At 38.2% G+C, this 27,592-nt stretch overlaps 1 pseudogene; it reads left to right on the top strand.

Moving 5' to 3' along the window:
* On the top strand, window positions 1-26,437 carry LOC138176410 (protein YIF1B-like; annotated as a pseudogene).
* Window positions 26,438-27,592: the final 1,155 nt, after the last annotated feature.

The following is a 27,592-nucleotide window of genomic DNA, read 5'->3' as shown; positions in this document are numbered from 1 at the left end:
ATGGCACGCCTGCAGACCTCAACAGTTCCTGGTTCTCCAGAAAGTGACAGAAGGACACTGTTCAGGTAGGTCCATGAGGACAAGCTCCCGCCCTCCCCTACCCCTTCCTTCCACTCCCCTCCTAGACACACACATAGTGGCCTGTGCTCAGAAGTTGTGGAAAGAACATCTGGCCAAAGGTTCCTGAGAGAGACCCTGAATGTGAATTCAGAAGACTTGGGTTTGAGTTCCTGGACAACTGTTTATTACCTGTGTGACTTTCAACAAATCCTTTAACTTCTTTGAGCTCCACTTTCCTTGTCTGTGAGTTGGGACTACTTAGACTAATTAGACTTGCCTTATCTGTCTCCTGGGACTGATGTGAGGAAAATTTGACATCTATAAAGTGCTTTGTAAGCACAATGGAGGGGGTAGAAAAAGCATTTGACTGGGATTTCTGAGATTTGAATCTGAGCTTCAGCTCTGCCACCAGCTGGATATGCCAACTGGGCAGGGGAGGGGAGGATTGCCACAGTGCGCAGAAGACTAGGCCTGGAGTCAGTTCAACCTCCTAAATTCAAATCTGGCTTCAGATATTTACTAGCTATGTGACCCTGGGCATGTCATTTACCCTCTCTTTGCCTCAGTTTCCTCATCTGTAAAATGGGAATAATAATAGCATCTCCCTCCCTGGATTGTCATGAGGGTCAAATTAGATATTTGTAAAAGTCTTCAGCACAGTGCCTGCCATAGAGTAGGTGCTTAATAAGGGTCTGTTTCCTTACCTCCCCAAACCCCATAGTTTGTGTAGGTGTGGGTACATCTCTTCACCTCTCTAGACCGTTGTTTCCTTGGGTATCAAGCAGAGGGATTGGATCCTACAAGATCTAGAAGGTTCCTTCCTGCCTGAGAACAGAATTTATTGTGCCATAAAGCACTCCGTGAATGTCTATCATTGTTGCCATCGGAGAGAGCTGGGGTTGAAGCTCAGGAAACTGGACTCTAACCCTTATTATTTGTACTAATCATTTACCATTCAGTAATTACTATCTGCTCTTTGGATCTTTTCATGCCCAGATTTTACCTCCCTAAGTGGATTAGAAACTCAGAGAGGGAAAGAAGCCTCCCTTTCTTTATGTCCTCTAAAGTGTCCAGTGTGCAGTGCCGCAGTCGTATGTGCTGGCTCTTTTGGGTGATTGAATAGTTAGAGCCCAAGATGGCCAACCGTGAGGAAGGGAGATGAGGTGGAGAGGAAGAGAGAGTGCCTAGGAGGAGTGAAAAAGCAGCAATGTGCCAGAAAGCACTCCAGGAGTTTCTCACTGCAGACATTGCTCTGGTAGAGGATTGATTGCCCATGGTTATGTCTTAAAGGAAATCAGGGATGGTTTGCTAATAGGACTTTAGAGTCAGAATGGAAAGGACCAGAAAGTATTGCTCTTCATCAAATTGCTCTCCATCAGCAATGGGGTAGACATGCCTTGGGTGTTTCTGACCTGCTGAACACCTTCGGAGCACCCAAAGGTAATTAAGACAAAGGTAATTTACTCATGGAGACGAAAATCTGATCACAGACATAATGACTAGAACTCATCCGACCCCTAAGTGCTGGGGAAGGCTGAGACAGAGATTCTCAAACTTGGCAACTCACAGAGACTTGGCTAGTTGTTCTCCAAGAAAGAACAGGAGAGAATTGCAGGACTGGAAAACCAAGTTTTGTCTGAAGTAAAAGTTGCTATTAGTATTTTCCTAGAATCCATGACCCAGACAGCCAGTTAGTATTAGTCATGGCCAGGATTTGGGAGAGGGGAGGAGGGAACCTAAAGAGTGGAATGCAATCATGAACTAATCTGAAAAGGGAATGATTTTGCAGTTTTATGGCAACTAGTATTATTAAAACTTAAGCTATAAAATGGACAATAAAAATTTATATTGGCTGACAGTTAATGCTCAAAATAGAGGACCCCAAGAACATTCATTAATACGAGATAGGAATTTGAATAAAGAAATGAACTGCCCCTAAATACTGAAATACAAACTTGAAAAAAATGATAATATAAATGATATGCATGAACATTCATACCGTTAGCTAGCTATGGCTCCAGTCTGCTTCTGTGTGGAATCTGTTACTACCATCTCAAGGTCAGAAATTTAGGTGGGCATTCTTTTTTCCTTACAACTTTTCTTTGAAAAAAAAAATAACACTCGCTCTTGTGATCGTGAAAAATCATATTTCCAACAATTGTTTTTGTAAATCCCATGAAGAGTTAAATTATACTCTTACTGTATAAGTGTACAAAAGCAAGGACATTGCTTTAAAAGCCATTCAGCCCTCCAGTTCTTTTCCCTATTTCTCCCCTCAGAATCTGTCCTGATTCAGTGGCTCTAATGAGTCTAAGATGCTCTCAGTGTGGGTGGTGCTTCCAGGGATACAGATTTCCTGCCCATCCCGCACCTGTGTGGTCTGTTTCTACCCCATTCATTCTCCAAAAGCAGCCGAGAGGGCCCCTTGGACTAAGCATTCCCTAACTCTGGCTCTCATTCTCCTCATTTGTAAAACAAAGAAGTTGGACTAAGATCTCTGGGTCCTTCTAAGCCCCTGAGAGCCTAGATAATGGACCTATTATTGACTTTTCCCCTCCTTATAATTGTTCCCTTTTGTTTAGCACTTTAAGACTAAAAAACACTTTATAAACAGTTATTTCCTTTGATCCTCTCTACAACCTCGTGAATTGGGTGTGATTAACACTCCCTTTATACAGATGAGGAAATCTAGGCTCAGAGTGGTTAAGTGACCTGTCAAAGGTCACACCAGTAAGCATCTGAGGTGGAATGTGAGCCCAAACTTGCCACTGGTCATAGTGCCACACTGCCTTTCTGCCATTCGGTTTAACCAAGTGTATCAACTGACTACTGACAGAGTCATAAGGACCAATGTCATGTGCAGGAGAATGCTCCGGGACTCCACTTATGTAAGTGCTCCCTCCAAAGAGAGAGATGACCACGCATAGTCACTTTCTCAGCTCAGCCTGTGCACCTGTTGAGCATTTCCTCTTAGACACCTTCTACAGAAGGCTGGCCCAGAAGGGTTGGGACCTTCCACTAGCTAGATTGCTTGACATTGCTAGTATGGTTACTCTCTCCCAGGCTCTCCATTGTTTAGCCATTGATCTCACTGCATGGCTAGCCCATGTCCTTTTCTCATCATATGGTTTTTGATAATATACTTTATACTACTTTTCCAAATCTTTATTTGCCTTATCAAGGAGAAACCTGTGAGCCACCTTTGCCTTTAACTGATATATTGTGCTTTCAAGTCCATAGGGTGCTTTCCATCTGTTATCTCATTTATAGATAAAAACATCAAGGGGAATGACTCCCTTCTTCCTGTAGTATGTCCATTGTGGCAATAGACAAGGATCTCACAGATGATGAAAGCTGATGATTTAGTTTTATTTTCTTTGCTGGATATCTTTTGGGAAGTTATGTCAGGCCTCTCAAGCATGTGGCAGAGTTCTGCCTCAGTCACTGAGAAGTAGTAGCATCTCTACTAAATCTCCCTAAAACCCGGAGATTCACCTGCCTCAGAAATGCCTGCCCTGCTTGGGGGAGGCTTTGATGAGAGAAAGTATGTGAAAGTAGAAGGGAATCACAAAGAGCTATGCAAATGTCAACAATTAGTATTCCACTGAATTGTGCTGAGGTGTCTTTTAAAATGCATTTTATGGTCTTATTTTCCACAAACAAAAAATACATCAGGCTCATATTTAAGTGTTTATCTAAGAGTCATGTAATTCATAAGAAGCTTTCTGTGAGGTGTAACTATGAATGAATATTGTGAGTTGCCATGCATTGGGAAGTCCTGGAATGGACATAGGGTTAGGTAAGGCCCAGTGCTGCTGGGACTTAACCTTTAAAAGAATCGGAGAATAGCCAAATTGTCCCCTCTTACACATCGTGGTGTCATGATGATGCAAGCAGAAGTCAGAAGCTTGCTATTCATTTGGAATCATAGATTTCTTGAATTCTCTCAAGGTCATCTTTCCCAGTAGCCCTTGAGCTTCTCTGTGATGTTTCTGTTAAATCACATCCTCTCTGTAATCTAGCAAGTGGTCTGATTCTGACATTACAGATGTACAGATACAGATGTATAGAAATGGCGAGACTTGCTCCAAGATAGATAGATGAATACAGAGCCAGACTGAGTCTAGGCGAAAGATTTTTGTCTTCTCTCTTTCTTATGGACAGAACCTGTCTGAGCCCTATTTTAGCTCTTGGCATACTCTCCTAGTACAAACATACCAGATGTGATCTTTATATTCTAAGCATCCACAAGGGCCATTACCTTGATTTCCTAGGCCTCCCAAACAGAAAGCACAGATGATTTCGAAGGTAAGAGTCATTTGTTTTTATTCAAGAAAACCTTTTAACTTGCCTTTGCAGTCAGTTAATCTGTCAGACTGATAAAATAGTCCTTTGTACTCCCCCTCCTCTTCCTGTGCATGTAAGCTTGTATTTAATTCAGTTTGAAATAGCATACTTCTACTTCTCATTTCCTTTTCATGCTCATAGCACTGTTTTTTATGACTTGTTCTATGCTGACTTAAAATTTTTAACTCTATATCCTCAAAGAGGATTGGTTTATCTTTCGTAGATCCCTAATGGATTTAAGCCAGAGGACTGGTCTTTCTTATTGATTTCTCCACTCCATTAACAGCTTTCCATCTGACTGTTATGATCTACTGATCATTGAAATGTGTACTTAAATTTGTCTGTGCAAGTCAGACCTTGGTTCTATGTCATTCTCTTTATAATGGACAAGATCCAAGCAGGCATTCCAACTTCCTTTTCTTTTCACCTTTGACTTACTGTTCCAGGAAAGTGGCCTGAAGTGATTTAAAGATGTGTTTTCTGTTGGTTCATTAGCACATTGTTTCTTCAGATGTTGAATTGTAGTGTTCAGCAGCAGCCTCGGTCATCTGGTCTCTTTTCTGCTGTACCATGATTATCTGTTCACTGTCAACATTGGCAGAGGCTTAGATACTGTGCCTTTTTGAATCAAAGATATTAATCATGACTCATATTACTGCCACTCTTTGTGATCAACTGAGTGTCCTCAGTAAACCAGTCCTAGACATTTGAGAACACATGATTAAATCGTCAAAAACTATATACAGAGCAGAAGAACCACATCCATAAGGAATATTATTGAAAGTTATCGATATTCTCAGGGACATATGCATTTGACTTTGTACAATAACCTTCCATCTTGATACTGCATTTCTATGCATATTATATGAGTACATGCTTATGTGCGTTGTAAACATGCACAGAAAACAAATTTGTTGATAGTATTTAAGTATTGTCTAGCCAGCAGCCCTTCATTGAATGAATATGTCCAGAGGAAAAACTGGCCATTGCTTTCAGAATTTAGTTTAACTGAACTGGCAAATTTAACAGCATATTAAGATTTTATACAAAATTTGAGTGGAATGAAATTTATAGAAATGTTCAACCTGATGAAATTTTTATGGTGTTAGAGGACATTGCTTGGGAGTTATTTTATTGTGGAAAGGAGAAACAATATTTGAAATTCCTAGTTTCACCCAGTCTATGAAATCCATAGATGCCTGAGCTTGTAGTCCACATTAATATACAAAGACAAAATACATAATGGAACAATCGATTTCTTTTAATGAAAGAAAAGCCTCAAGTGAGTTAGTAAAAGCATTCTATTATAATTGTGTCAACTTTTGCTACGAGGGGATTTTAATTATCGTCCCTTTTCCCCTTATCACAGCAGATATTTAATTAGCTGCTGAGAGATCACCTATAGTCAGTTGCACAAGGTATAGGGAAACATTTCCAAAGTTGTTTAGTTTCAAAATAATGTCTCTGAAACGTGTTTTAAGTGAAATGGCATGCATATATCAAGGTATGTTTGAGGTATTTTATTACTTGAAGAAATGCCGAAGTAATTGTTGATTAAGGCAGAGAATCATCTTAAATTTCAAGGGTAAACAGATGAAAATTTAATGTTTTAGTGTGAACAGAGTGAAAATCTCTGCTCAAATACTTTTATTTCAAGTTCTCATAAGTGTTCTAAGTTTGATCATGATAAAAGAATATGAACATTTTTTAAGTATTTGTTTATGACCCTTGGCTTAAAAAATTGCCCTACGCACTCTTGTCTGAGAATGGTTTTAGCAGGAGTTTATTTTCAGTCCCTTGTATCTTTTCAAAAACTATGACCACTGAGGAACATATTGAATACTGAAAGGCGTGAAATATCTAAACGCTGTGGATTTCTTTAAAATGAACACTTTGGCTAGCTCAAAAATATATCTGAAAAACATCACCTTTGTTATATTTTCTATATTAAACCCCCAAAGTCATGCATTAAAGCAGTTTCTCCAGATAATATCTCAAAGTGCTCACAAGCTTTCAGTCGTCCTGCTTTCTTGAGCACTCTGAGTTCTGGACACCTTCAAGAGAAAGATGAGAAGGGAATTGGGCTTGGGATGTGCAGTAGGCCATGGGAGCATCCATCACGGGCTCAGGGAGCTAAAGGACCCCTCCCTTCTCTTCAGATCCCTCTTCATAGGCCCTCGTTCTTTACTATTCTCTGAGCTTCACTTTGGAATTCAGGTCATCCTGTGAAAGGCTGGTCTAAAATACCTCAAAGTCACATTCCATCTCATATATAACCCAGCACAAGCCACTTGAAAATGAGCATTTTGTAGATGTAGTAACAGTTTGGAAATTTGATTAGTGAAGTTCAAATATCTGAAAGCAAAAGAGTGAGGAAAAGCAGTGGAAGAATTCTCGGGGGTCATTTTCTGTGTCCAGTTTTCTGCCCTTCCTCAGGTTGCTTTATTCATTTGGAGGAAGGCTTGCTCTTACTCACTTTTGGCCACCCATGTAGAAAACTTGGAGGTGTGTTCCCATGAGTCTCAACTCTGTCCTAACCAAAAGACAGGCAGTGTGACCTTCAACTTAAGATAGCAAAGGCTGTGGTCACTTGTTTCTCCCATTGGGCTTGTCAATGATTCACTCTGTAAATGAGTATAAATACTTCATGGTATTAATCCCAGAGAGTCTCTCTGCTTTCCTCCCCCTTTGACCCCTGCCCCATGACCTTCCTCCTTCTCCCCCACCCCCAGACACACTCTCTTTTCTACTATTAGGTTGTATGTGAAAAGAGACAGGAAATTCTTTTTAATGAGAATCTCAGAAAAGCATGCTTGTTACCCAAGAAATGAAATTCGTACCCTAAAACCACCATTTTAGTTTATCTGTGCCTATGCTCTAGAAGTACCTGACCTTCACGCATGACTAAGGAGTCATCATGCCTCACATACATGGATCTTTTAGATTGCCACTGATTACAGTTTATTATACTATTGTCAACCAGTACTTTGTTGCTAAAATTCTTATACATTAGAAAGACAGATCAAATAGATTATAGTTCAGTGTTACAAAAATCAGCCTTATTTTAACAAATAATTAACATGCTTTCAGCCTAGAGTTAGGAAGACCTGAGTTCAAATTTGACCTTTGACACTTTGAGTGGTCCTGGACAAGTCATTTAATCCTGTTTTCCTCAGTTTCCTTGTCTGTAAAATGAGTTGCAGAAGGAAATGGCAAACTGCTCCAGGATCCTTGCCAAGAAAACCCCAGAAGGGTCACAAAGAGTCAAACATAACTGAAAAATGATTGACTAACAGCAATCATGACTTCAAATTTGCATATGTCATTTGGAGAAAATTAAACTATTTGAATTAGACTAGCCAACCCCTGACTATATCTGGAAGAAATGAAAAGGGAAAATTACAAATTCAGTCAATGTGGTCAATGCAGGTGGCAAGCTGGATAATTCAGGCTGAAGAGATGCCTTTTTCCTCAATAGAAAATATAGGAAGGCCAGAGCTACCATTTACTTTTGGTGCTAGCCTACCTGTCTCCACCAACCCTCACTAGTATTGCATAGGAAGTCAATGATGTAACTGAATTCCTTATTCCTGCCCCTGGTATGGAAAGTCAAAATGGCAACTTTGAGCTGCCACTAATTTGGAAAGTTAAAACTTCCTAGGGACTAAGGGCCACATAAACATTCTGCTCTGCTACAGAATTAATTTACAAACTTGAACATTACTTACACCTCTCCATAAATAAAGGGCTCTTTCTGTTCATTAAATCATTTTGGAGTGTGTAGCCTTAATGGGAACATAGATTATGCTCAAATAGAATTCAAACTGCTGTTCTCTTTTTCATATTGGAGATCTAGACACAATACAATCTACATAAGTACAGTAACATTATTGTTGAGTAGATTGCATTCAGAGAATCACTAGTGTGACTTGAATTTACATCAAAAAATTACATTTGTGTACATATCATGTAGACGGTTATGCTTATAAACCGGTTGTTTGTCAAAGTGGCTTGACTCTATCCTTTGACCTTCAATAAAAGGTACTTTGTGCCTCTTCATGAAAATAAATAAAGAAAAGAAAAGCCTGTTCTGAGGTTGGTTCATAATATGTGAGCATTTTCTTTTACATGACATATCCAAAATTCATTGGATATTATCTGAACTAGGAAAGCTACAGGGGACATTCAATCTCCCAAAAGTCATAGATGAGGAGTAGTCCAAAAGACCTATATAAAAGATCCACCTAGAACGTGAATTGGAAAAGACTCGATTTTCCTAATCCAATAGGTTTTAAGAAAAGCCTGCTTTTTCCAATTGTGATTGTTCTCTAACAGCCCATTGGATAACATGGCATTCTTTCCTTTGGAAATAGCTCCACTAAGTATTCACAAGATATGTGAACGAAAAGATGGATTGATGCAGAATAGATCTTTGCAGCTCTTACTGACCCCTTAAAAACACTAGACAGATTTGCTTAAAGGATTGGCCTTCTGCATTCCTGTAGCTAGTCTATTTAATTAGGAAGAAGGCTATCAATTGCATTAATTGTACCAGTTAGGGCAAGGAGCAGGGAACGAGAAATGTGTGTTTGGTGAACAATTGTGGTCACTGCCACACACTAGGTGCTGAATACACATCTACTGGATCGGATCAAATTCTTTCAAGATTGCTTGCAAAATTAACTCCTCATTTTATTTGCTGTGGTCATTTCCCTGATAAAGTCTGTGTAAGCAAATTTATAAGAAATATTCTGAGCTTTCCTTCCTTACCTCCATCATTTAGTGAACAAAAAGGGGGACTGATTGGTTGCCTTCATATAGATCAAGGAACACAAAATCAAGTCCAGACAGAAGATAGAACAGTTTACCAAGGCTGTAAAGGAAATAACAGTAAACAAATATAACTTTCCCCTCATTGCTACCATGATTTCTACAGCCAAAAAAAAAATGACACCTCTCCTGTTTTTACTTTGTAGCCCCAGTAATTTTCAGAACAAAATATAGACTGACTCAAAAAATACTCACCTTGATAAAACAGAATCTTGAATCACTTCCTGTTTACATTAATGTATACGAATTCTTTGTATATTTTTATGTTCACATATATATAAACTATTCAATATGTGTATACAGACACACACACACATATATATACACCGTGTTTCCCCGATAATAAGACCTATCCCGAAAATAAGCCCTACCCTTACTGTGTAAGATTCCTCTAAAATAAGCCCTCCCCCGAAAATAAGCCCTATTGAGATTGCTACTGTAGTGAAGGTGATCCCCTGAGCTACACGCTACATTATGGTACCCTCTGTATGCACCGTCTCCCCCCCCTCCCCGTGAAACACACGCCACGCTCCGAGCTGCATCCAATCAGAGCTGCAGTAGTGAGCGTGTCATCCTGTTCTTCCCCAGTGATTTGCTTGCTGGCGCCATTGAGAGCAGTGCCGCGGAGGAGAGCTGAGGCAGGACAACATAAAAACCTGGTATGTAAGCGGGAGTGAGGGGGCATGATGTAGGATAAAAAGGGCATGATGGAGGAAAAAAGAAGAACTCAGGGGGCATGATGGAGTGAAAAGAAGGACTGATGGTCATAATTTTATTATTCTGTCTGTTTTGACCCCCAGACATGAGTACAAAAAGGAAGAGCTATACTGTTGAGTATAAGAAAGCAATTGTAGAGGAGTCACATGGCAAGAATCTTGCAGTTTTCTGTAAAGAAAAACTTTTGGATCTTCGAATGGTCAGAAAATGGAGAGCAGATTATAATAACCTCAATCAACAGGTGGATGAGGGAAAAGGGAAAAAGCGCAGGTCTGGATCAGGTCGGCAGCCCTTATATCCTGACTTGGTGATCCTCATTGGTGAATGGATTGCTGACAGGAGAGCAAAGGCCTTGGTTGTGCGCAGGGCTGATATTCAAGCATTTGCCCTTTCAATGGCACCAGAGTTTGAAATGGTCTCAGAAGGATTCAAAGCATCACAACACTGGTTGGACGGTTTCCTTCAATGGTATGAACTGTCCCTAAGAAGATCAACAACACTGTTTAAGCTGGAAGATGCTGAAGTTATTAAACGTGCACTTGCATTCAAGTCCTTTATTGATAGGATCGACATTTCCAAGTACCAAACATGCAATATGATTGCTATGGATGAAACTGCAGTGTTTATGGGACAAGGATCTCAAACAACAATTCATCACCGGGGTACAAAGTCAATCTACATTCCCACCACTGGCTATGAAAGTGCATGGGTCACCTGTGTTTTGGCAATTCATTTGGATGGAAAGAAAGCTACACCTCTAATCATCAGTAAGGTCAAGAAAGATAAGATTGAACGTGTATCTGGCATTTACGTTCTTGAAACCGAAAAAGCCTGGTGTACACAAGCCGTTATAAGAAAGTGGGTTGATTTAATGCTGCCACTTGTTATGCGAGGTAACCAAAGAGGTCTGATAGTTTGGGATTCAGCCAGCACTCACCGCGCTAAATAAATGAAGAACTTCCTTGAAGAGAGAAGAATAGATCAAGTAATGATTCCTGCAGGAATGACTGCCTATCTCCAGACCCTTGATATTGCAATAAAGAAGCCATTCAAGGACCATTTGCGCATGGAAGTCAATGACTACATTGAAAATAGAATGGAAAGAAATCAGCGTGGAAACTTTGTGAAGCCCTGTCTGCAAGAAGTCGTGACTTGGGTGAAGAAGTCATGGGATAAAATTACTGACAGCTGTGTCACCAAGGCACTACGAGCAGGTTACCTGGACAAGACATATTCATTTAAAGAGAGCTATATTGCTGGACATGACAGATTGGGTCCACTTCTTCTGAAGGAAATGGAGGCGCAAGACATCCAGGACGGAATCCAGGGTATGGACACTTATGACAATGTTGTTGAAGAAGATGACATGATCATTATTGAATAAAGGTACATTTTTTTGTTCACATTTACCTGTTTATTAAAATTGCTGTCAATGTTCATTAAAATAAGCCCTCCCCTGAAAATAAGCCCTCTGGTGTTTTTCTGTCCAAAAAATTAATAAGACAGTGTCTTATTATCGGGGAAACACGGTATGTATACTTGTACACATATATACACACCCTCACATATGTATTCATATGCCCATATACCCTCCAATATAGACATATACATGTATGTATACATATATGTGAGTATATATATGTATGTATACATTTATATTCTCTTCAACTGAGAAAAGTTTTATAAGTTACATTTATCATTTTTCCATGTAGAAATGTAAATAGTTCAATTTGATAGGTTCCTTATGATTTCTTTTCCCTGTTTACCTTCTCAGGCTTCTCTTGCTTCTTGTATCTGAATGTCAAATTTTCTATTCAACTCTGGTTTTTTCATCAAGAATGCTTGAAAGTCCTCCATTCCACTGAATGACCATATTTTCCCCTGAAACATGATACTCAGTTTTGCTGGGTAGGTGATTCTTGGTTTTAATCCCAACTCCTTTGCCCTCTAGAATATCATATTCCAAGCCCTTCAATCCCTCACTGTAGAAGTTGCCAGATCCTCTGTTATCCTAATTGTGTTTCTACAATATTCAAATTATTTCTTCTTGGCTGCTCATAATATTTTCTCCTTGATCTGGGAATTCTGGAACCTGGAAATAATATTGCTAGGAGTTTTTTTTAAGGGATATTTTCTAAGAAGTAATTGGTGAATTCTTTCAACCTCTATTTTGCCCTCTGGTTCTAAAACATCAGGGCAATTTTCCTTGAGAATTTTTTTTTTTTAAGCAATTGGGGTTAAGTAACTTGCTCAAGGTTACACGGCCAGTTATTTTATTTCTGGGTGTGGTGCTGAGTGTCTGAGCCCGGGATTCGATCTCCAGGTCGTCCCAACACTGGAACCGGTGCTCTTACTCGCTGAGCCACCTGGCCGCCCCTGAGAATTTCTTGTAGGATAATTTCTAGGTTCTTTTTTGATCATGGCTTTCAAGTAGTCCAATAATTTTTATTCATTCATTTATTTATTTATTTAAAGCAATTGGGGTTAAGTAACTTGCTCAACGTTACATGGCCAGTTATTCTCTGTGGGTGCCAAGTATCTGAGGCCAGAACTGTTCCTGAGTCTCCTGATGCCAGGGCTGGCAAACTTAATCACTGTGCCACCTGGCCTCCCCAGTCCAATAATTTTTAAATGATCTCCCCCACATCTGTTTTCCATGTCAGTGATTTTACCAATGAGATATTTCACATTGCCTCCTATTTTTTCATTTATTTAGATCTGTTTAATAATATCTTGATTTCTCATAAAGTCACTAGCTTCCATTTGCTCCAATCTAATTCTGAAGAAATTATTCTCTCTAGTGAGCTTTTGAGATTCTTTTTCATCTGCCAAATTTGGCTTTTTTATGTCATTCTTCTTCTCACTGGCTTTTTGGAGCCTTTTTTTTCCATTTGACTTAGTACAACAAAAAGTGGCAAGAGTTAGTGACAGGTTTGGCTTGAAAAAAATGTTATGCACTTTGTTCATATGGCATCTAATGCTGAGTCTTGGAATTAAAGATTTGACCTTTGGCTTATATTGACCTTGTCCTCCTCCTAAATGGATGATACGTTGCAATCTGAGTATTTTAGAGAATATTCTAAGAAGTAACTCTTAGGCCTTCATTTTTAAGGGGACATATCACCATGACTACATACATATATGTATATGTATATATGTGTGGGCCTTGAAACAAAGATTAAGTATTATTTGCAAAATAAATATAATTAAATCCTAAAGAATGTAGGAGTGAAAGAACAAATCATAAAAACAATAAACAATTTCATTGTTGTTGTTGTTGTTAAAAGAGGATAAAAGGTCTAAGTGAAACTCTTCAGTTTTGAATTTTCTGGCTTTTGTCAGTTGAATTTGTCTGTTAAATTATTATCTTCACCAAACTCAAATGTCCCTGTATCTAATGATTTCATGAAAACACAGTCATATCATAGCATTATGTTTCACAAAGTGCATTATATGAAACTCAAATGATGAGTAAAGAAGAAAATATATTTCCTTGAATAATCAGCTGTTCACATACCTTCAGGGATCTCATATGTTTCCTTTATCCTTATAGTTTTAATTGTTTGTGTACTTACAAATATGTACATATTTTAATAACATATAATGTCATATATATAACTAGAATATGTGCATGCATTATATATGATATATAAAGAATATAAATTATATATATATCCATATACATGTGTACGTGTAAGTGCACTTTTTTCATTGCTAAAATCAAATACAATTACTTAAATATACTTTGTATTATGGCAAGGAACTGTGTTGATTCCAGCAAAAAAAAAAGAATAATACAGAGATTCCTAAACTTTCTGGATGTATGGTACTTTTTCTGTTTGAGTATTTTTTTTTCAGAACCCTTAAAACTCAAAAGCAATAACTAATGATTCAATTTCTTAAGTAGTTATGTCCAAACCCCATTTAGGTAGTAACAACTCAGTACTATTTTTTTTAATACGAATAAATAAATAAATAATATTTTATTCCATTCTTATGTAATCAAAAATAATTATTAATTGGTTATGTGTGTGTGTGAGTGTGTGTGTGTGTATGTGTATGTTTGTGAGTATTGGCAACAGAACAGCTTTTCCAAACTTGGAAACAGACTGGACATTGAAAAACTGATTCTCTGTTTCACATTGATTTGCTGAAGGTACTTTCATTATCACAGCAACTGCTCAAAACTCAGTTTCTCAAAGATAAAATTTTACAAAAGAGAAAGTCCAAGAAGTTATTGTCATAGCTGAAAGAACAATGAAATAAAATCATATCTTGAGAGTGGATTAACAGCAACTATGGCAGTTTCCAGAATTATCAGCCCATAAATGCCAAAGACAAAGTGAAAGTTCAGTGTGGACTTTGTGGGAAAAGGGTGTCTGAGAGTATGGTCCAGGCTCTGCCCCTGGAAGGAGAAGCAGCTGAGGTACAGTGGCCGCCACTGCATGGCTGATTCAGAGCTCCTGGTCTGCAGATTGTAGGGGGACCAAGCAGCCAGTCTGTATATAGTGATAGAGATACATACATACATACATATATATATATATATATATATACACACACACACCCTTTGATTATATAATAGAAAGGGGAAAAATCCAAAATTTCCAGTATTATAAAGAAAAAAAGTCAATTCACAAATGTTGATTATGAAATAAAAACAATTATTGGGGGATAATGTGCTCAACTATATAACAACAAAACTGCTAATCTAAATAAAATGCATCAGTTATATAGGTTGATAGATAAAGATATATTGCCACACACAAATGTATGTATATACATTATAAACATATACGTTATTATTTCACATCTTTGTTCTATATCCAATTATATATGGATACAAGTAATAATAGGATAAGTTAGCATGGTTAAACATCCCAAATCTGTTCAACTATAGAAGAAGTGATCAAGGAGTTATTTAACCAGTGTTCTCCCAAAGCAAGATCCTGACTTTTTTTATTACAGTTTAAACGCCAAGAAAAATTACTTGTTTTGCCTGTTTCCCATGATAGTGGTAGTCATGAGAAAAGTCTTTATATCTATAAGAGTTTTTTTTCTGCTTCTACATTGTTATATTGGCATTTTGGAAACCTTAAAGTCAGAAATGATCTGTTTATTTGTATTATCTCTATGTGTGTATATATATAGAGAGAGAGGTAGTATAGTTGATAGAGTTGATAGTTTCTTTGAAACCAAGAAATATTGACATAGGTACGATAATGATTATCTTTATATCACTTTGCAAGTCACAATATCTCACTGCTCTAGGCCAATGTTTTGTAAACTACAGGCTGAGGGCCAAATGTATTATAACCTCTGAGTTAAGAATAGATTTTCTACTTTAATATACATACACACATACTTACACACATATTTTTATGCATATATGTGTGCATGTGTGTGTTTGTGATATCATGGCATAGTGAATCAAAGATTACATGGAGACTGAAAATCCTATGTTCAAGTTCTTCCTCTTATTCTGACACATACTTGCTATGTTGCTGTTCAGTTGTTTTGTTGTTGTTTTTGTCTTTCCCAACTCTTAGTGACACCATTTGGGGTTTTCTTGCCAAAACATTATAGTAGTTCAACATTTCATTCTCCAACTCGTTTTACTGATGAGTAAACTAACACAAACAGGTGTGTACATAAGCTGCCCAAGGTCATATAACCGGTAAGTGTCTTAGGCCAAATTTGAACTCAGATCCTCCTGAATCCAGGCCTCACAGTCTATCCACTGTGCTATCTACCTCCCCAAACTTTCCATGTGATCATTGACAAACCGATCACATTCTCATTGATGCTCGGTAGCTATACTTTCATATTTTGTTATTGAACTACAACTGTGGGGAGATATCCACACAGATTTCTTCAAATGGATGGATTCTTTCATTTTAACTAAGCACCATTGCAATCAGTGGAGGAAATTTCGTACTTATTTGTGGTCATTTTTTTCCCTATTATGACATTTTGATTCAATTTGATTTTTTTTCTCTGTGTTTTACCTTATTTTATGCTTCATTGAAGGATTCCATCAAATATCCTACCTAGGAACTGATAGTCTTATCATAATAAATAAAATATTAATCTCAGTGAAATAGCTTCTTTCAACTTATTTGAGTTTCCACTTAATTGAGAATTTAAAGTTTGTTGTTGAAATTGGCTAGAAGTCCACAAAACACTTAATGTTTCAGTCACACACACATACACACAAATATGAAGAAATCTAAGCATATGTTCATCATTTTGATAATGTCTGCAAATCTAAGAAGACAATGGGATACTTCAGTCCTGCACTCTGAAACATAATTATCTCATTATCTCAATCAAGAATGGTAGTTTTCAATGTTGTTATCATCTGCGGCAGATTTTGAACCATTGGAACTTGGATGGATGAATACTATGAGGCAAACATGACCGGAAGTTATTTCAGTCTCATTTCTGTAGAGAGCCTTTACAGATTGAAAGATGAAGTAGGGTATAAGTATTTTCATTTTGTTTACTTACGATTGAAATTTACCACCATAATGGTGGCTGTTGCAACTTTGTGTAAAGCTGTTAACTTACTCAAAAGTCATGCCATTTTGGAAATCCAAAGTCGGTGCTAAACAAAAATAATAATTGTCAGAAGAATTTTTTTCTACTTCTATTGAAGATAAATCAGTGTAATGTTAAAAAAAGTTGAACTTGAATCCAGGAAAACCTGGATTCCAGTCCTGCTTCTGGCAAGTATGAATTATGTAATCTTAGGTAAGTCCCTTAACCTCTTAGTGATCCAAGAAATCTCTAAAACTACAAATTGCAAGGAAACCATTAAAATGAATTGGTAGTGATAATTTTCTTATCTGGAAGTTCCCTATCCCAATGAATTCACAAGTCTAGGCCTTGTCCTTATTTAAAATCAACAAAAATCATTCTTATTTCTATCTTCTTTTCTCCCTTTCAAATGGATAGTTATTATCTTTAATAATAACCATGAATGACAAGAATCTAGTAAAGAGTGATTTAGCTTTTTAGGTTCTATGGCAGTGTTTGGAGGTTTATATACTTTGTTCAGTACTGAAAGAGAGTGAACAGAAGGAAGGAGTGTATTTCGGAGCTGTACAGAATGAGTTATGGTTTAATGCCTTTAAGGAGTAATGTCTAAGTTTTCAAACTTCCAAAATTGTAGGAGCAGGAACATCCTACTGTATCACTGGAAAAAAATTGTTTCTTAAGGTAAAAAGTTGATAAAAGTCAATCTATCAGAAATGAATGGTCTAGGATATCTAATATTCTACATTGCTTTATTTTAGTTTATTTTTTTAAACTCATAATTGTGCCTCCCACTGTAGTCCATGCTGAAAGTGCAGCAGTCATTCAAGGTGCTAGATCCCAATATGAATTGGGATCACTTTAAAGCACAGAAGCTTTAACCTACTCCATTTTTCTAATATATACCACTTCCTCCCCACCCCCTCCCTCCTTAAGCAGCCTAAGGACTCTTTGCTCTCAGTGCCTCATCATGTTGGTGTCAGACTTTGTCTGGACCGTGAATGTGATTTGACCCTACTGTATCTTAGAATTCCCAAATCTAAGTGATTTCACCAGCATCAGTCTTCCCAGCATCAGAGACTACAGATATGTGCCACCCTATTTAGTGATTTAATTTTAAAATTTTTGGATAAGCCTGAAATAAATGTGTAAACCCACTCTGCTATATTTCTTTATGACTCAATTTATTTGTACATATAATATACACACATATACATGAATATGCACACACACATATATATATGTGTGTGTATGTAAGTATGTATTCCTGTATGTAGGTATCTATCTAAAGATTTTTTTGTTCATTCTGCAAGTTTGTGCTTATTCTTGCTTTTTTTTAGGGGGGCAGGTAGGGCAATTGGGGTTAAGTGACTTGTCCAAGGTCACATGGCTAGTTTTGTGTTAAGTGTCTGAGGCTGGATCTGAACTCAGGTCCTCCTGACACCAGGGCTGGTGCTCTACTCATTGCACCACCTAGCATCCCTGGCTTGTGTTTATTCTTGTGTTATTTTCTTTTGCATATATGAGAAATTTTCTTTAGTTGAATGGTAACCAAAAGTAGAATTATTATTTAAGATAATTTGCCTAGAATTAGAAATGGGCTATCAAGAATTCCTTGTTATCATTAAACTCTCCAGTGTGTTTGCTTAGACCTTATTTCTGGGTATTTCCTTCTTTGACTTGTGAGTGGAAAGAAAATTTGGAGCGGGAATGGATTTCACCACTCAGTCCAATAGCGCTCTATTCTAAATCCACCAAATATGCACAGTAAAATTCAGTTCTGGATAGAAGGCAATTACTTTTTCTTGCTGTTTACTTACACACTTATTGCATTGTGGGTAATATAAATGTATTGAATGTCATTTGCTATTTCAAAAGCGTTTGTTTTTAGTTCCTCTCTTGTTTTCTCTCATATCCGTCTAGTCTTTGCTATGATTGGTACCACAAGGGAACAGCGCCCGCATCATTAAAGCTTGGCCATTTCACAACTGACTTTCTATTTTTCAGTTCAATTCTATGAGAATAGGTCGGAACACATAGAATGCAAATCTTTTCATTTTGGTTTTATTGTTAAAAATATGTTGCTGATCTTTCTATTTGGTTTTTCTGAAATGCTATGTCTAACTAGCAAATGAAGCTATTAAAAAAATTCAATTTTTTTCCCCAACTTTAGTAATGTGCTCTTCTATCAAGTGACTGGTAGAAAAATCTTGCATTAATTATTATTTTCTTTAATTTATAATGTGAGTAAATTTTACCTGAAAACTGGAAATAATCTATTGGTTAGCCATCATGCATAGACCACTCCCCTCTTCTCTTCTATACCTTTTTAATTTCTCTAGTTTCTTAAGTTCACATCTCGCCTACTATGGAAATCCTCCCCCCCCCCCATTTCCTCAGATGCTTATTCATTCTTCTCTATTACCTTCCATTTTATCTCTGCTTGCTTTTTTATGTTCCAACTTATTAAAATATTAGAATGAAAGAATTACGATATGAATTTCTTGCTCGGGAGAGTGCAGTCAGAAGGTAGATGGGAATGACTGGCTTTTTTTGGCTTTTCTTTGTACTCCTAATATTTAGGATAATATCTGTCACATAATGACTGCTTAATAAATATTTGTAGATTTGCTTGGATTTAAGTTTATTTAAATAGATGTGTATCATCTCTTTCACTTCTTATGTCTTTCAAGCGCTAAAGTAGCACCAATCTTATGCAAAGAGTTCCTAGATACACGTGTTTAAGTATAAGTTAAGAAATTCTCACTAATTGTTCTGGTCAAATCTCCCATTCAAAAATGTACTTGGTTGCCATTCACATTTGATTCTCTCTCTCTGGATGTATGTATGTAGGTATGTATGTATGTAGGTATATATGCATGTATATATATGAATATGTGTGTGTTGTGTGTGTAATATATGCATATATGTGTGTATATGTATGTATAACATATAAAAAATTAAAAGTCAGTCATCATCAACATTCCTGGGTTTATTCATAAGAACTATAATCCTAAAAACTCTTACATGTTCACACTTCTGACACAAATCTCCACAAACTTTAATTCAATGGTTTTGCATTAATAAACCTACCCAGTCTTTCAGAAGGTATTTCATTGTATAATAAGTAGGCTTCAAATTTTTTTCTTTTTATAATTAATTTTGGTCTCCTTAAAGATTGTGTGTTGGATGAAAATGAGTTTTTTTTTCCTTTTACAATTTCTCTGGTAGGGAATGCTGAATCCCTTCTGTGTGGGAATTCTCAGTATCTTCCTTTTCTATATGTATCCCCATTAAATTTTATGGCTCAATTCCATTTACTTAACAATTAGCTCTCATTCCTTTACCATAGGTTATTAGTGCTGTTCCATGATAGAAATGAGTTAGCCCTAAAATGAAATGAAAACGACAGAAATCAAAAGGCATTCAGTAATTCATTTTGTGCTCTGCCGATTTTCTATTTGTCACCAGAGGAAATTGATTGGATTGTTGTAAGCTTCAATTTATTCATAGGGTAAAGTAACTAAGTAAATTGTAGTCTATGGTTGATTAGTAAATTTGACTAAGGGCACTACATGTCATATGAATTTGTTGTTCTAAGGTTTCTTTATATTTTGAATTTTTGTATGTCATTAGTTGTACTATTTTCCATTGAAACTACTAGTCCACATGTATCACAAGTTCTTTTTGAGTTTGAATGATTCTAATGCCTGAGTTATTTCATTAATGCTAAAATCTGAGAAGTAAGAGCTAATAAAGCCCTGGTCCTAGAGTTAGAAAGATCTAAGTTCAAATTTGTCCTCAAGTATTTATTAGCTGTATGTCTTATTATCAAGTATGTATTAGCTGGCCAAATCACTTGACCTCTATCTACGTCAGATCCCTCATACAATATATATCATTGTATTGGGTAAGAAAAAAAGGAGGAAAAATTCATTTCTTGAAGATTATTAATATGATGGAATGAAGACTAGAACCAAGATGTTGGAGAATAGGAAGCCATTGAGCTGAACTCTCCCAACATCTCCCTCCAAACAACTCTAAAATATTGTCTGAAATTCAATTTTTGAGTTTAAGAGCCAATAAAAGGTCAGGGTGAAACATTTTTCCAGTCTAAGAAAACTTGAGGTCAGCATGATAAGGCTGTAATACTGGGGTTGGTGCCAGGCTAGAGAATATATGCCTCAGCAGCAATGGGTCATAGAAGTGGTACAAACAAGTTGAGGCAGCAGTAGCATCAATTTCCACAGCTGCCAGCCCAGAAATGGTAAAGTGGATGAGGGGTGGGGTCAGAAAACTGCCTGGACAACTAGAGAGAGATTACAGCGGACCTTTTGCTGGCACTGGGTGGAACAAATACTGACTGGCACCTCTATTGCCCATATGCAGTTTTGGTCACAGTTGCTGGGAAGAAAAGACTACTTGTGGTTGGTCACATGAAAGCCAAGTTCTAATTTCAGTTATAAAGTTAAGAGGAGCATTATTGATCATGGCTTCAAATGGCCAGGGGCCCTTTATGGATACAGATAAGAGTGTAGACCAGAACAGTGACAATTTTATGCCCACACCACATCCACCTTAGAAGCCATGAAAAAATATGAATTTCCAGAACTAGCTCTGGAAACAGTGGCATGAAAAAAAAAACATTAATTTAATTAAATTAATCAACGGCTTCTTGTCCCAGGGGCAAAAGCCAATGCACTCCCTACTACTGGGTCCCAAAGTCCACACTGCACTGACCTCTCAATTTTTCCTTAGGATCCATGTGTTGATAATTCTGAACCGCCACAACAGCTGCTGGTGATCTGGAGTCTCTCCAGCTGGTGGTTGGTCAGAACCTCCCCCCCCCCCCCAGGTCCCTGCTCCTATAACCTCTTGCTTGGCGGGGCTGGGGTTGGCTCACAGAGCTCTGTGCTTGTCAATTCCTGCTGGCCTTCTGGGCTGTCCTTAGCGGGAAGTTAGCTTCTCTGTGTCATTTTGTGAGTTCTATAGTCCCAAAGTTTGCTCAGAGTCCCCTTTTACATGAGTTGGGGGTGGTGTGAGCTAGAGCTGAGCAGAGGTACTGTTTCTACTCCACCATCTTGCCTCTGCCCCACAAATCATTTCTTAAAAATTAGAATTAAGCAAATAAAAGTAATTACTGCATGAGACTTAAAGAAATAATAAAAGTAAAATATATGAAAAACTAAAAGGAAATGTGAAATATCTCTTTAGAAAAAGAATTGACCTGAAAAATTGAATGAGTGATTTTTTTTTTAAATTTTGCACTTCAGGAAAATGATTGAAAAACAAAAAAGAACTTACATATTCTGTGTAAAAAAAAATTTTTGGTTGGGGGCAGAGCCAAGATATTGGAGTGAAAACAGGAACTTCTTGACCTCCCACTGCAACCACCTCCAATATTTGTAAAAAATGACTCTAAAATTTTTTTTATAGCTACAGAACCAACAAAGTTCCAGAGAGAAACACATCTCCCACTGAAAGTAGCCTGGCAGCCTGATAGGAATTGTTTATTACACTATGTTGGGAGTAGAGTGCAGGATCAGGCAAGTGGCACAGACCAAGCTCAGCAGACTTCAGAAGAGTAAATCATGGGCAGCTGTGGCAGTTCCCAGACTTCTCAACCCATAAAACAAAGAGAAAGTAAAAGGTCACTGGGTAACTCTATTGATCCTGGGTGAAAGAAGAACATCGTCCAGCCCCTAACCTAGGATGGTGGAGATGGCAGCGGATAGCATCAGATCCACAGATTGTCATGGGGCCAAGTGACTGTCCAAAGGACAATTGCAGGAATATTTTTGGTGACTTACTGGTGGTAAGTTGAGATTTTCTTGCTTTGCCCTGCTGGGATCTTAGAAGCAATCTTGGGTGATAGTCCTAGTGTGAGGAGGGCTGGCATGGCAGAGCTTATTGAGGCTGTGGAGATGGAGTACTCCTTAGAGTTCTGAGGAATGTGCCCAGAATAATCTCTGAAAACAACTGTGCCAAACACACACACAAAAAAATTGAGAAACAGCACTCTGCACGCAAAGATCTACCATGGCAAAAAAAAAAGCCAAAGTCAAGTAATTGGCTGGCAAGATGAGCAAACAGAGGAAGCCTAATCAAACTATAAAATCATATTTTTGGTGACAAAGAAGAAGACAGGAAAGTCAAAACTCATGCATCAGAATCCTCCAAGAAAAATATGAACTGGTCACAGGCCATGAAGGAGTTCAAGAAGGATTTTGAAAATCAATTAAGAGAAGTAGACAGAAAACTGGGAAGAGAAATGAGAATGATAAAATAAAATCATGCAAAATGATTCAACAGCCTGCTTGAGACCCAAAAAATACTGAAGAAAATAATACCTTAAAAAAGTCTAGCTCAGATGGTAAAAGAGGTCCAAAAAGCCAATGAGGAGAAGAATGCCTTAAAACGCAGAATTTTCCAGACAAAAAAGGAATTTCAAAAACTCACTGAAGAGAATAATTCCTTTAAAGTTAGCTTGGAGGAAATAGGAACTAATGCCTTTATTAGAAATCACGATACCATGAAACAGATCCACATGAATGAAAAAATAAAATGCAATGAAAAATATCTCCCTGGAAAATAACACTGACCTTAAAAATTGATCGAGGAGGGGTGGCCAAGTGGCATAGTGAGTAAGAGCTCCAGCCCTGGAGTCAGCAGACCTGGGATTGGTTCCAGCCTCAGATAATTACCACCCACACAAAATAACTGGACTTGTAACCTTAACCAAGTTACTTAATTCCAATTGCTTTAAAAAATAGATCCAGGAGAGAGAATTTAAAAACAATTGCACTACCCGAAAGCCATGATTTAAAGAAGAATGTCGACGTCATCTTTATAAAAAATTCCTCTGATATTCTAGAACCAGAAGGAATAACAGAAATTGAAAGAATTCAGTGATTTTCTCTTGAAAAAGATCAAAAAAGAAAAATACTAGGGTTTCCAGGTCAAGGATAAAATATTAAAAGCAGTCAGGAAGAAACAATTTGAGGGTTGTGTTTATATTTCCATTATCCCCACTCTGATCCCATTCTCCCCTACTAACCTGTAAGGTGAGATATCCTAGTTAGTGTGTATTTCATTCCCTCCCCAAGCCAAATTCAATGAGAATAAGGTTGACCAATTCCCTTTTGCCTTCCTAGTCTTCCCCTCCATTGTAACCATTTTCCCTTGCCTCTTCTTTATGAGATGGTTTACCCCATTCTGTCTCTCCCCATCTTCTATCATTATATTCCTCTCTCACATCTTAATTTTACCTTTTAAGTATCATCCCTTCCTGTTAAATTGGGCCTGTGTCCTCTATCTATGTATACCTCACATATGTATTCCTATGCCCATAAATCTTCATATATAGACATATATATGTGTGTATATATATATATTCCCTTCAACTATTTTCATACTGATAAAAGTTTCATCAGTTAATATTTCAAATTTGAGAAGTTCCTTATGATTTCTTTTCCCTGTTTACCTTCTCATGTTGTTTTGCTTTTTCTATTCAACTCTGGTTTTTTCTTCAAGAATGCTTGAAAGTCCTCTATTCCACTGAATGACCATATTTTCCCCTGAAACATGATACTCAGTTTTGCTGGGTAGGTGATTCTTGGTTTAAATCCCAGCTCCTTTGACCTCTGGAATATCATATTCCAAGCCCTTCGATCCCTCAGTGTAGAAGCTGCCAGATCCTGGGTTATCCTGATTGTGTTTCCACAATATTCAAATTGTTTCTTCCTGGCTGCTTATAATATTCTCTCCTTAATCTGGGAATTCTGGAACCTGCCTATAATATTCCTGGGTATTTTCTTTTTGGGGTCTTTTTCAGGAGGTGATCAGTGGATTCTTTCAATCTCTATTTTGCCCTCTGGTTCTAAAACATCAGGGCAGTTTTCTTTGACAACTTCCTGGAGGATGATTTCTAGGTTCTTTCTTTGATCATGGCTTTCAGGTAGTCCAATAATTTTTTAAATTTCCTCTCCTGGATCTATTTTCCAGGTCAGTGGTTTCTCCCATGAGATATTTCACATTGCCTTCTATTCTTTCATTTATTTGGATCTGTTTAACAGCATCTTCATTTCTCATAAAGTCATTAGCTTCCATTTGCTCCAATCTAATTCTGAACAATGACTCTCCTCAGTGAGCTTTTGAGATTCTTTTTCCATCTGGCAAATTCAGCTTTTTAAGGCATTCTTGTCCTCTTTGCCTTTTTGAGCTTCTTTTGCCATTTGAGTTAGTCTCTTTTATAAGGTGTTACTTTCCTCAGTCAGGCTGTTGACTCTCACTTCATAATTTTCTTGCATAGTTCTCATTTCTCTTTCCAATTTTTCCTCCACTTCTCTTATCTGCTTCCTAAGGTCCTCTATGGCCTGTACCTAGCTTGTATTTTCCTTTGAAGCTTTTGGTGCAGGAGTTCTGACTTCATTGTCTTCCTCCTTTTCCATGCTTTGCTCCTTTTTGTCCACAAAATAGGAGTCTAATGTTGGAATCTTATGTCTGCTTTGTTTCCTTTGCCTGGTCATTTTGCCCCTCAGTCACCTGAATCCTGGGCTTTTTGACACAGTAGGACTCTGCCACCAGACAGGGGAGCTTTTGTCCCAAATGCTGGGGTTTTCTCAGCTGCCAGAGGTATTAGATGGGTGCCCTCTCTGAGGTCTCCACATGCTCTGTCAAGCTGGTTATATGCCCCAGGACCTCCACCCTAGACCGCAATCCAGATACAAGCAGGTTAAAGCAAAGCGATTACCCCTCAGACTGGTTGCTTGGTTCCCCTACACTCCACAGGCCATGAGCTAAAGCTGCCATGTCTTACTGGTTAGTTGTGTCATCATCTCAGCAGCTTCTCACCCTGGGGGCCAAAGCCAACACTCTCCACCTTACTGAGTCCCCAAGTCCAGACTACACTGACCTCTCACTTCTTCTTTCACATCTATGTGTTGATAATTCTGGAAACGGCCACAGCTGCTGCTGATCTGGGAGGTACAGTACCAGCAGGACATGCTGGTGGTCCTAAGGTTTGACATCAGGACCCCAAATCTCTACTTTCCAGCTTTGGCCTTCATTACATACATCCTAGTTCCTGACCTAGTGCTGAGGATGCAGGACAGGTTCTGACTGGACCTCCTGGGTCTGCAGGCTAGCTTGGTCCTGACCTGTCTTACAATGGAGGTACTGGTCATCCTGCTGAGCCTCTACCTGGTCACTGTCAACACAGACCTCACCACCATAGACCTCCTAGCCTTCATGGGCTACAATTATGTAGGAATGATTGGTAGGTTCATGACCAGCTTGCTCTTCAGGAGGAATGGCTATTACCTGGTGTTCTGCTGGTGCTGTGTGTCCATCTTTGTCATCATCATCTTGTTTGGGATGAAAAAAGCCTCATCCAAAATTTAATCAAGAATACGGAGATCACTTAGGATAATAATAGGAATTTATTTTCTTCCCAGGGAGAAGAGGGCAGTCTTCCCCATGACTGATCATGAGGAAGAGACACACAAGGTATGGGAACAAAGTTTTTAAACCCTAACACATCAGGGTCATATTCCTCCCATTGTCCCTCACTCTCATTGGTTGGTGGAGTGAACTCTGGCTGTCCGTGACTCCCTCTGTCCAGGAAGAGGGGCCCACAGAGGCCGGGGGGGGGGAACATTTAAAGGACTGAAGGGGGGGGGTTAAAATACTCCTGAAATGGCTTGTTGCTGATTGACAGCAGCAATGGAGGAGGAAGAGAGAAGTTAACAATCCAAGACTGCCTGAGAAATTTTCCCTTCCCCTCCAGACAATCCAGACCCTTCACCTGAAAATCCTATGGGAATTGGCAGCTGAAGGCCTCCTGGTGCAAGGGGCTCAGAACCAACTCCGCATGTACCTGACCATGGCTATCGCAGCCACCCTGCCCCTCTTCATGTATTGACTCACCTTTCACCTGGCCAGGTGAGGGGCCCAGGAGGCTGCCCAGAACCGGGGATTGTTGAGGATCAGGCCATTCATCTCTGAAAGCTTGAGAAGCAGGAAGAGGAGTCCCATGGGGGTTGGGGCTTCATTGCTCTGAACTGAGCTGCTGGGGTCCCTGCCCTCCCTCTACCCTCAAAGTCCCTGGTGCTTTGACTGAAACCTGCCTCTCCTCCACAAAGATTCATTTCCTCCTTGCCTATTGTGCTGGAGCCAAGTTCCCAAACACCCTGCCCCAGGAAAGAGCACACCCCCCTTCCCCATCTCCTCTTTTTCTTCCCCCATTCCCCATCCTCTAAGGGGCTTAGAGATCTCTAACTGCACAGCATGCTCCAAACTGGGGCTGCTGCCCATGGGCATCTGTTAGAGAGAGAAATAAACCCCTTGGGGGTGAAAAAAAACCTAAAAATAAATAAATAAATTAAAAAAAATAAAGAAATTATAGAGGAAAACTGCTCTGATACCATAGATTCAGAGGGCAAAAATACAAATTGGAGGAACCCACCCTTCTCTTTCTGAAAAAAATCCCAAAATAAAAACTACTGAGAATATTATATCTAAATTCAAGAACTCTCATGTCAAAGAGAAATTATTGCAAGCAGCCAGAAAGAAACAATTCAAGTATCATGGAGCTGCCACTCATAGATCAGAGAAAATATAGTTGCCTCCACATTAAAAGATAAAAAAAAGATTGGAATTTGATATTCTGGAGGTGAAAGAAGCTAGAATTACAACCAAGAATCACCTACCTAGCAAAACTGAGTATACTCCTTCAGGGGGAAAAATGGATATTTAAAGAAATAAGGAGCTTTCAAGCATTTCTCATGACATGACCAGAAATGAATAGAAAATTTGACCTTCAAACATGTTAAGAAGTATTAAAAGGTAAGTATGAAAGAGAAATTGTAAGACTCAATAAGGTTAAACTGTTTACATTCCTATATGAGAAGATAATACATGTAATTAACAAGTACTTTATCATTATAATGGCAGTTAAAAGCAGTCTACTTAGAAATCATGGTGGTTTGTTGATTTTTTAGGGATGATCTCAGATAAAAATAGAGGTGAGAAAGAGGCATGCACTGAGAGAAAGATGTCAAAAGTAGAATTGGCAAAATAATCTCTGGGGAAAAAAGTATGC

The sequence above is a fragment of the Petaurus breviceps genome, unplaced genomic scaffold (genome assembly GCF_028583685.1).
Source record: "Petaurus breviceps papuanus isolate PSGF00001 unplaced genomic scaffold, PetGlider_PUasm1.0 88768, whole genome shotgun sequence".
Taxonomy (NCBI): Eukaryota; Metazoa; Chordata; class Mammalia; order Diprotodontia; family Petauridae; genus Petaurus; species Petaurus breviceps.
Note: the sequence above shows the minus strand (reverse complement) of the source record. Positions and strands in the feature narration are given on the sequence as shown.